Consider the following 12,275-nt stretch of genomic DNA (forward strand, 5'->3'; position numbering starts at 1 on the left):
AAATCAGGATAGCGGAACACATAAATAATATTAAAAAGGGCTATGAAAAACATGTACTATCCAAACATTTCAAAATGATACACAACCAAGACCCGAAAACTCTAACCTTTGCAGCTTTCGAACAGATAGAGCGCAATTGGAGGGGAGGTAACCACATTGCCCGAATGTCTAGGGCTGAGTCTAGAAGGATTTTCGAATTCGGCAGTTTAGCTCCAGCTGGGCTTAACGCCGAATTGGAAATATTCGGGTTCCTGTGATGGGTTGGATGCCTTCGGCCCACGAGGGGTACTAGGCGGGATGTTTAGCAGCACTATGACCCCTCCTGAGCTGTGGGCCTCCACCCCTATACCATCTAGTCACTTATCAACCTGTATCCTCTACTTACCCGAACCATTTTAGGCAATGAGCCCCACTGGGCTAGGATACCATCTATTAGGGTAGCCAGGTTTTGACTTCTGGCTCTCCCTTGTCTGAAACTATCTCTGCACCATTCTCTAATTGGACTATTTTTTTATATGGAGGCGTATATCCCAAATTACAGAACATTTTATAATTTTAGACCTGTAACAGACGCCCACCATATAGAATTCCATTTAATATATTTTTTAAATAAATTATTAAATATTCTTAATTTTATAATTATTTTTTATTTTTCATTTTTTAATTTTCAATACACAATTTTTATATTTAATATTATTAGGTAACTGATGGATATATATATATATAGCAAAAATATATGACCATTTAATGATTATGGAATACTCATGAGAGTAAGAATAAGCTATGATGGGATCCTATCATTATTTTTCTATGCATTCTTTATACTGCAGTAGATTTTATATGTTCCTGTAAATGTATACTATTATATAATTTTGTTTATATAAGAGGTTAACGCAACAGGCTATATAGAAAATTAAGTATGACTAATGGTTCTGATGAACTCAAGATTCTATAAAACAAGAAAACGCATGGTTGCATAAAAAAACGCAGACAAATCGCGGCAATACCGCAACATATAGTAAATTGTATCTGGGACATTCAGATCTTCCCGATCCATTTCGGGTTTACTATAGAACCCTTTTGGCAGCCAAAATGAATAAAAAGCAGGCAAACGAGTCAGATCCAATAGAGCCACTGAGGAAGAAGGTGGATAACCTTCGAAACGCGTCTGGCGTGGATGAATTGGACCTGACAATAAACCGCAACAGTTTGCCATTTGATGTTGCATAAGAGAAAGTGCTTTCTAGGATAAAGGAATTATGGCCTTCTAGCAGCCACCTATGGACGTGATTGCACCAAAGACAGGTGGAACACCCATTCCAATCAAGGAAATCTAAGGTGAACCTGCAGTGGGACAGAGCAAGCAGTATCAAGCACCTCTACTCACAGCCGGACCTGAAAAATCACAGGATCATACCTTGCAGGTTTTTTACCTAAACAGCTAGGCTGCTTTTTGTCTGCTGCCCAGGGATATATCTTACCCTGAATTTCTACTACGTGGGACGCCATGGTGAGGACGGTAGAAAGTCCGTACGTGAGTAATAAAACATTTTACTATATGTGCACACATTGCTGCTTAACCGCTTCACTGCATATTTAATGAACTATTGCCATTGCAACCTAAGGCTGCTTCAACTAGAGATTCGTTGGATTGTTACATTGTGTAACTCAGTATATTTCCCGGATTAAATATTGGAACATTAAGCCGATTTTCAGGAACCTTTGCTACACTATTGCAGAAAGACTGAGTTCTAGGATTAATCTCCAATTTTCCACGGATACGTATCACTGTAACCATTTGAGCACTGTTTTTTTTTGCTATTTATTGCACTGATTCATTAATACTATTGTTATGTCACTATGCTTTATCACTAAAATATTAGTTTTGTATTCATTTATTGACGCACTGGTTTGGCACTATTTGCACATTTTGCATTATATTTGAATTTGATTTTGTGGAGATATAATTAGTATTGGCCATTGCTCTAACTAATCAAATATACTTAGTATTGCTGCCTGTATGCAATCTGGCTTAACCTTGGTCATCTATATATGATCCCTTGGCCGGCATATCAGGCCCCCACCCCCAAATATTAGTTATATCAGTGGACTAATATTACATTATATTTATATTTATATTTTATTAATTGTATTTTAATAGGGTTTTAATCTGTTCAGGATATATCACTTCATTTTATATGTGCATGGTGACCTCTATATATTGTTACCAATAAACTAGTGTCATATTGCTTACTCTGTGGTCCAGGTATAAGAGTGCCCATCCTTTTCTTTACTATTATTACATAATAGAAACCCCATTCTAGAAACTACACCCCTCAAGGTATTCAAAACTGTTTTTACAAACTTTGTTAACCCTTTAGGTCTTATACAAGACTTCATGGCAAATGGACATAAATTTTAAGAATTTAGATTTTTTGGAAAATTTTCCAATATAATCATTTTTTTCCAGGAAAAAAACAAGGGTTAACTGCCAAACAAAACTCAAAATGGGTTGCCATGATTCTGTAGTTTGCATAAACACCCCATATGTGGTCGTAAACTACTGTTTGGCCAAACGGGAGGACATAGAAGGAGGGGAACACCATATGGGTTTTGCCAGGGAGATTTTGCAGGACTGGTTTTGTTTATACCATGTCCCATTTCAAGCCCCCCCCTTGTACCCCTAGAATAGAAATTCCAAAAAAGTGATTCCATCTAAGAAAGTACACCCCTCAAGGTATTCAAAATTGGGTTTACAAACTTTGTTAACCCTTTGAGTGTTCCACAAGAGTTAATGGCAGATGGAGAAACAATTTAGAAATTTCTATTTTTTGGAAAATTTTCCATTTTAACCCATTTTTTCCAGCAATAAAGTAAGGGTTAACAGCCAAACAAAACTCAATATTGGTTGCCCTGATTCTGTAGTTTGCAGAAACACCCCAAATGTGGTCGTAAACTACTATTTGGATAAACGGCAGGACATAGAAGAAGGGGAACGCCATATGGTATTTGGAAGGCAGATTTTGCTGGACTGGTTTATTTACACCATGTACCCTTTCAAGCCCCCTGATGCACCCCTAGAGTAGAAACTCCATAAAAGTGACCCCATCTAGGAAACTACGGGATAAGGTGGTTGTTGTTTTGGGACTATTTTAGGGGTAAATATGATTTTTGGTTGCTCTTTATTACACTCTTTTGAGGCAAGGTAACAGAAAATTTAAATTCTAAAATTGTTTCTACATTCGCTATTTAGTTTTGTGGAACACCTAAAGGGTTAACAAAGTTTGTAAAGTAACTTTTGAATACCTTGAGGGGTGTAGTTTTTTAGATGGGGTCACTTTTTTGGAGTTTCTAGTCTAGGCTACATCAGGGGGGCTTCTAATGGGACATGGTGTCAAAAAGAACTGTCCATCAAAATCTGCCTTCAGAAACCATTAGTGTTGAGCGGGAGGTGCCATATTCGATTTCGCGATATTTCGCGAATATTCGAATGCATTTTCGTATAATTTTCGGCGAAATCGAATATTCGTAAATATTTTATTTTTCGGGAATAATATACGATTAAATTAATCGTACGAATTTTTTTTTCTGTATAAGGCAACGTTCCTATGACTATGGCTAGGCTAATATGTGTATTTTACGAAATTTCTTAATATTGCTCTAACTTCGTCTTTTAGAATATTCGTAATATTCTAAAAGAAGAAGTTAGAGCAATGTTAAGAATATTCGTAAAATACATATATATAGAATGTAATTTAGCTAATATAGTGCTATATCTTTCTTTTTTAATAGTGTACATATTTTCCAAAACTAAAGTGCAGAAGAGGCAAAAAAAAATTATGCAAAAAAAAATAAATTATAGCACTATATTAGATGAATTACAATCTATATGTGTATTTTACGAAATTTCTTAATATTGCTCGAACTTCGTCTTTTCGAATATTCGTAATATTCTAAAAGAAGAAGTTAGAGCAATGTTAAGAATATTTGTAAAATACATATATAGACTGTAATTTAGCTAATATAGTGCTATATCCTTTTTTTTTAATAGTGTACATATTTCCCAAAACTAAAGTGCAGAAGAGGCAAAAAAAATTAGGCAAAAAAAATAAATAATTATAGCACTATATTAGATGAATTACAATCTATATGTTTATTTTACGAAATTTCTTAATATTGCTCTAACTTCGTCTTTTAGAATATTCGTTATATTCTAATAAAAGAAGCTATAGCAATATTAAGAATATATTCGTAATTTCGAATCATTTTTTTCGATGTGTACTTAATCGGCATACTGCTCCCCGACAAGCGTCCCGTCACCATAGCAATGGCTGTGGGTTATATAATATACCATCGGATCTGAGTATTTCCTGCACTCAGATCCGCTGGTATATTCTAACCCACAGCGTCCTCGTTCCTAAGGTGACGAGGACGCTTGTCGGGGAGCAGTATGCCGAACATATGTACTAGTTGAAAAAAAAAAAAATATTCGAAATTTTGATTATTTTCTCTCTAATAATTGCTATATTGAATGAAAGAAGTAGGGTCACGGGTGGAATCAATTGCTTTATATTCGAATTCCCGATTTGTACCCGAAAATCAGAAACAAAACAATGCGAGAGTATGACGTAATAGCGTCACATGACCTGGTTTCGGTTTCACTTTGCTTCGGCTAGAGTGCTTTTGAATTTGTCTCCCGAAGATAAATTCTTATCGAAAATTGAATAATTGTTCGAAAAAGCTTTACTGAGGATGAAGAAAAGATTATTCTAACTGTAAGTAATATTGTATTACAGTACTGTATTTTATTATATATTGCGTGCATGCCAGAACAATATTTTGCAACACTAGAACAATGTAGAAATTATTCATTTGTGGATCGTCTGTTGCAAAATATTCGTATATCCCAATAAAAACTACATTGATTATTTTTATTTTTTTATTTTTCTCCCCCCCCCAATAAGGGTCCATTCACACGTCTGTGATGTGTTGCGTACCCGCAAATTGCGGATCCGTAACACACCCGGCCAGCACCCGCTATAGAAATGTCTATTCTTGTCCACAGCTGCGGACAAAATTAGGACATGTTCTATCTTTTGCGGAGCTGCGGACCGGAAGTTCGGGGCCGAAACCCGGAAGTTCGGTAGCGCGCTCCGCAAATGCAAAAGCGGAGAGCACATAGTGTGCTCTCCGCTTCACGTCCGGTCCCATAGAGAAAGAATGGATCCGCACCCTTTCCGCAAAATTGCGGAACGGGTGCGGACCATTTTGCGGACGTGTGAATGGACCCTAGTAGATATTACAGATCGATGCACTAAGGGTACTTTCACACTTGTGGCAGTGTGATCCGGCGGGAAGTTCCATCGTCGGAACTGCACGCCGGTTCCGCCGATCTGCCGCTGACTGAAAGCATTTGTGAGGGCTCTTTCACACTTGCGTTGTTCTGTTCCGGCATAGAGTTCCGTCGTCGGGGCTCTATGCCGGAAGAATCCTGATCAGGATTATCCCTATGCATTCTGAATGGAGAGAAATCCGTTCAGGATGTATTCAGTTCAGGACCGGAACGTTTTTTGGCCGGAGAAAATACTGCAGCATGCTGCGCTTTTTGCTCCGGTCAAAAATCCTGAACACTTGCCGCAGGGCCGGATCCGGAATTAATGCCCATTGAAAGGCATTAATCCGGATCCGGCCTTAAGCTAAACGTCGTTTTGGCGCATTACCGGATCCGACGTTTAGCTTTTTCTGAATGGTTACCATGGCTGCCGGGACGCTAAAGTCCTGTTTGCCATGGTAAAGTGTAGTGTGGAGCGGGGGAGCAGTATACTTACCATCCGTGCGGCTCCCGGGGCGCTTCAGAGTGACGTCAGGGCGCCCTATGCGCATGGATGACGTGATCGCATGGGGCGCTCTGACGTCATTCTGGAGCGCCCCGGAAGCCGCACGGACGGTAAGTATACTGCTCCCCCGCTTCCCACTACTACTACGGCAACCAGGACTTTAATAGCGTCCTGGCTGCCATAGTAACACTGAACGCATTTTGAAGGCGGGCACTTCCGGCAAATGGAGTGCACGACGGATCCGGACAACGCAAGGGTGAAAGAGGCCTGAGACGGATGCGGATCCGTCTCACAAATGCATTGCAAGGACGGATCCGTCTCTCCGCTTGTCATGCGGACCGACGGATCCGTCTTGTACATTCTTTCACATTTTTACCGATCTGCGCATGCGCATGCCTGAACGACGGATCCGGCATTCCGGTATTCTGAATGCCGGATCCGGCGCTAATTCATTCCTATGGAAAAAAATGCCGGATCCGGCGTTCACGCAAGCCTTCCGTTTTTTTTTTCGCCGGAGAGAAAACCGTAGCATGCTGCGGTTTTCTCTTTTGCCTGATCAGTCAAAACGACTGAACTGAAGACATCCTGATGCATCCTGAACGGTTTACTCTCCAATCAGAATGCATGGGGATATGCCTGATCAGTTCTTTTCCGGTATTGAGCCCCTGTGACGGAACTCAATGCCGGAAAAGAAAAACGCAAGTGTTAAAGTACCCTAAGTATTCTTGTTACTTCGCAGCACTATGTCAGTAGCATGTATGCATGGACAAAAGATAAATATCTATCACATGCACATAACACGTCCGTTTTCCTGCCATACAATATATACCACACACCATATACCATACACACAATATATATATATATATATATATATATATATATATAGATTGAATTTTATGTACATGAGGTTTTTTTGTTGGACCAAAAGTATTTGCTTTTTAATTTAGCGTTACCCAGGGAGCATCACGGGGATGCAAACCAGCTTTACACCCCATATAGTACCGTCACTTACTAGACAGGTACATCGCAGCTTAGCTGGCTAATATTTGATTGCTCAGACCTCACACACATACAATCGCAATACAATCCGATCTTATAACCGTAACATTAAATCTAATATTTCCCCTTCAAAGGCGTAACTTCATTTTTGCGTATTTGTTGAGGATATTTTTTTTTAGATTTGTATAATAAAACAATGGGGATTATATGCTTTCATCTTTATCCTTCAGCGATTTCTGGAGCGGGGTTATCACCTGACCCAGAAACATAAGGAAAAAGACCTAATAATAACATCTGTCCGGACTGAGCTTTATCTCAAACACGGCAAAAAGGTCCAGAAGGAAGCTATACAGAAAAAATTTTGCGACCTCAAACGCCTTCACCTGGAACTAGTAAAGGAGTACAGTCAGCGATTACGCCCAGGTACAATGCTTACATGAATTTTGTATCTCTCTCTACCACACTCAGTAATGTATCTATTCAGTTATGCTGCTAATCCGTACAGATGTAGCATGGTTAACACACAACCTCTCAGATTTATTAATTCATCCCGTAATCTTGAAACAAAAGGCATTTTAAAAAATAGCGTAACACATTTAATTGCATTAAGTTTACATAACACGTCTCATAAAGCATGTGTGTTAACTCTACTACATCCGTATTTCATCCCTTTTCAAATGATTACTTAATACCTGTACAAAATCTTCCGGTTACATCATACATCTCTACCTCGCTGAGATTGTATATTTATTGTTATACCAGCGCGGTACTGATGTATGATGTCACCGGATGATTTCATACGTTTCACACGCATAAATATATATAGGTATTTTTGTTTATATCTACATAAACTGCAAACATGATTAACTATTCAGGTCAAAGTCCCCGACCATTACATACATCCCCCCCCTACAATTTGCATGGGATTCAAGAATATATATATACGTAGGTAAGGCTGCCGTGCAGCCTGTATTTGTGGGAGGGGCAGAGGCCACGCCCCTTGGCTATATCAACCCCACGAAGTTCAAGGGACGGGACGTGCGGCCAGGTACTTCCGGGTGACGTACGCATGCCTGGTTCCCTGCACGTCCCGTACCTTCGTTATTCTGGTGGGGTAAGTAATTTAGAGGACTGTCCTGGCGTGGACACCGAGGCGGCACAGGTAAAAGGAGCCTGCCCGGGCTCTGCGCTGGCGGCGGTAGCAGCGGCTCTCCCGGCACGCTACAGGCACTCACCATGTCGGAAGCAGGAGGAGCGGGGGTCGGGGCCGCAGCGTGTCGGGATTCTGGGGGCGGGCTGGATGCCTCAGGCCCGCCGCAGCAAGTCGCGTGCACGATGGTCAGCGGTCGGCCGCATGTTACTGTGCTGGGCACGCACGGCGGCCCCGCCCCCTCAGGTCTGCATCACGTGACGGTACGGCTGTACTTCAGCATGGGTACTTGGGCACAGCAGTTTGCTGGTGGCATTCCCTACGCCGGGCGGCTCGTGGCAGGTACCCCCATTGCTGACAAGGAGACGCTAGACCCGAGGTGTTCGTAAATTGGAAGCAAACTTTATAAAAAATAAAAAAAAAGTCATTTATTTTCCTATGTAGAGGGGTATGTTCTGTACATGCCAGCAGGGTATGTATGTTATGCAGAATGTGGGTTCTTGACATGCTTGCAATGTTGCGGGTTCATGGTGCTGTGGATGGTTTGCGTTTCTGCTGGGTACGCATCATGCAGCGCGGTATGGGTGTTATTACGTGCCAGCAGTGTGTGTGTGTATTATAGAGGGTAGGTTCTTCACGTACGGGAATCGGGCCTGTACTGCAGGTACCGGTGGTATGATGGTGGTCCTCGAGTCAGTACAGTCCCACACTCCTGGTTGGGGTCGTAACGGCGGTGCTATCAGGGCGGTGTTTGTGTATGAGCCGGTGGAAGCTTCTTTATGCATGTTCTGTTCAGATCAGTTGATCCCGCTTATCCTTTTGTACATTGTATATCGCAATCCCTGCCTCTGTTTGTATTTGCTTTACTCACCGATGACATTAACAAATCACAGCTAATATTACGCGTCCTTAGAAACATCTTCTAGCAAAGTTCAGAAGTAAACACTACATTTGGCCGTACGTGCTTTAAAACAAAAACTTGTCTTTCTGCATGCCGCTGATAACTCACACACAGTCCTGGACACTTTAATCCCTGGTCCCAAGAGCTACCAGGAAATGTTCGCAAGTAAGACACAAAGGGAATCTGCAGTCCAGAAAAGACAAGTGTAAAGCAATGTATTAAAGTGTAAAATGCAGGTTTATATATGTTGGCGTAAAGCATCATTAAGGAAAATGTATATTCGGCATGGACAAAAAAGGCTGTTTTAATTTTCTTCTTCTTCTCAGTAGATGTGATTTGTCACTATACTGGAATTTTACCATCTGGTGGTCTTGCTACGTATGATAGTTCTCAAGCACCAGCTTTCCACCATAGCTGGAGTCTCACACATATACTAACAGTAGATGTGTTTTTATTTTAATTTTATTTTCGTCTAATGGTATTTTATATATATATATATATATATAGATATATAAGTTGTATCAATTAATACCTTGTTTTTATGTACCCACTGTTTCCATCAGGCACGTTGCTGATCATCATTGGGGAACATTCTGTTGTTCCCCACTCACTGTCCCAGTCTCGCTTCAATTATGGCCAAATGTGTGACATTTGCAGGCCTACTTGGTGGTCCTGGTGCTCGCACTGTATTGGTACCCCGCCGCCGGCCGGGAGTCTGCGGTCGCAGGTGCAGAGGCGCAGGTACACCAGCACGGGCACATTACTAGGCGCGGGGCTGGTTTCATGGGAGCTGTCACCCTATTTTACCCTGTTCCCAGTGTTCCACAGGTGTGTATTATTGTCATGGGTATCGTGTCTGGGATTTGAGCTTGTTCACGTGAACATTCGCCCAAACGTATTCCACTGTCTACCTACATACTACATAGATCTGCTATTAGTTCCCATAGGGTAATGTTGTGCAGTCAAGACACAGTTAATAATACAGTATACTTCTTAAGCACCACATTTAGTTGAATTGGCGGGTCGGATAGATACGACACACGTCGGGGAACCTAGACATGAATTCATGGTGGCACAGTTCTCATTCTGTTTATATGGGTTTCTACGGTACATTTAACCTGCGGCCGTTGCGGTACCTGTCTGTGATTGTCATATATGAATACCTCAAGCTTCTAGATATCTTCTCAAAAAAAAAAAATTTAGAAGGTGCCAGGCGAGTGCTTGGTTCCACGGTCCATGACTTGTAGCGTTCTGGGGCAAAGGGAGTTGGGGCTCCATGATCAAATGATCGTGGTTGGAATTGATACCTTCAAGCTACATCCGTGTGTCTGCATTTACATCTTGTCCTATACGTCATTCACTACTAGAGCAGCGTTCGCGGTTGCATTACGTTAATACTCTGCCCCCTTTCAGATTGCATTCATACGGCTGCGTTATACCATGCTCCTCATGCTCATACTCAGAGCTGGGCCCATACCATGTTTAGGCACCTCTCACATCCAGAGCTGCATTTAGCCACTTGTTCTTACATCATGTGTTCTACTCGGCTTCCAGTATTCTTGCTAGGACTATCAGCGCACCGCTCTGATTCTGCTCTTCTGATAAACATAGCTGCTTCTTTTCAGGTTAAGTTTCTTTCCTCGGTGGTTTGTTTCACAGACTGATCTCCTTTACTTCTGGTCCGCATTCACACAGATTGATCGCCCGCCCCAGTTAACCAAATAGCTCCATAGCGGGCAGTGGGCCGATAGGAGTAAGTTCCTACGATGTGTTCACAGTTGTTCATTTGTTTGTTCATTTGTTTGTCACGACAAGGGTCTTTTCTTAGCGAACTGCAATGCCTCTGGCTCTTGTTTTTCTCCCATCTGTTTCAATTTCGCGTTTGGTTAATGTTTCATTCATGCAAGTGGTTCGGATCACTAATGTCTATGCATTTGCCTTTAGGTCTGGCTCACGTTTGAATACTTATCATCACTGTAAGGTCAGTCTCTTGGCTTCGGGGGGCCTCAGGGCTTCGGGGGCCCGATGACCGTTCTTCATGTTGTTCGTTAGGGGTACAATATGGTTGTAGGCCGGTTAGCGTCCTAGGTCATTGTCGGAGAGCGTCATGGTTATGCGAGTCCCCAAGGCATACTGGTGCTGCATAGTGGTTATAATTTATTAAGAGACAATTAAGCCGCCATATGACTCCGCCATTAGAGTCTATCACGTATGGCTTCTCCCTTCAGGGTCACGCATGACTCAGCCATTAGAGTCTCTCACGCATGGCTTCTCCCTTTTAGTGTTACATATGACTCCGCCATTAGAGTCTCTCACGTATGGCGTGTCCCTTTTAGTGTTACATTTGACTCAGCCATTAGAGTCTCTCACGCATGGCGTCCCCCCTTTTTAATGTTACTCATGACTCCGCCATTAGAGTCTCTCACGCATGGCTTGCCATTTAGAGTCTCTCACGCATGGCTTCCCCCCTTTTTAGTGTTACATATGACTCCGCCATTAGAGTCTCTCACGTATGGCTTTGCCATTTGAGTCTCTCACGGAGGGCTTCCCCCTTTTTAGTGTTACGTATGACTCCGCCATTAGAGTCTCTCACGTATGGCTTTGCCATTTGAGTCTCTCCCGTATGGCTTCCCCCTTTTAGTGTTACGTATGACTCCGCCATTAGAGTCTCTCACGCATGGCTTTGCCATTAGAGCCTCTCACGTATGGCTTCCCCCTTGTTAGTGTACATATGACTTCGCCATTAGAGTCTCTCATGCATGGCTTATCCCTAGGGTCACATATGACTCCGCCATTAGAGTCTCACGCATGCCTTCTCCGGTTTAGTCTTTCACTTATGACTCTGCCTTTAGTCTCTCACGCATGGCTTCTCCGTTTTAGGGTTACACATGTCTCTGCCATTAGAGTCTCTCACGCATGGCTTCTCCATTTTAGTCTTACACGTATGACTCCACCATTAGTCTCCCACGCATGGCTTCTTCGTTTTAGTGTTACACATATGTCTCCGCCATTAGTCTCTCACGCATGGCTTCTCCGTTTTAGTTTTACACATATGACTCCGCCATTAGTCTCACGCATGGCTTCTCCCTTTTAGTGTTACACATGTTTTGCCATTGGAGTCTCTCACGCATGGCTTCGCCATTAGAGTCTCTCACGTATGGCTTCTCCGTTTTAAAATTTACACACAACAAACGCCAGTCGATGCGGCTGCGTGGTCCCACAACAAGTAAGTTCCATGTTGTTTCTGTCCTCAGACCCGCCCGCATGGCTCGGTCATCTGTGGCTCGCAATACAATTTTCTTGTGGTGGCTCGCACGTGTGACTTGTGCCATTAGAGTCTCACTCATGTTATTGTTTTCTCTGACTTTTATTTTCTAGGTTGTTG

The sequence above is a fragment of the Bufo bufo genome, chromosome 3, assembly GCF_905171765.1.
Source record: "Bufo bufo chromosome 3, aBufBuf1.1, whole genome shotgun sequence".
Lineage (NCBI taxonomy): Eukaryota > Metazoa > Chordata > Amphibia > Anura > Bufonidae > Bufo > Bufo bufo.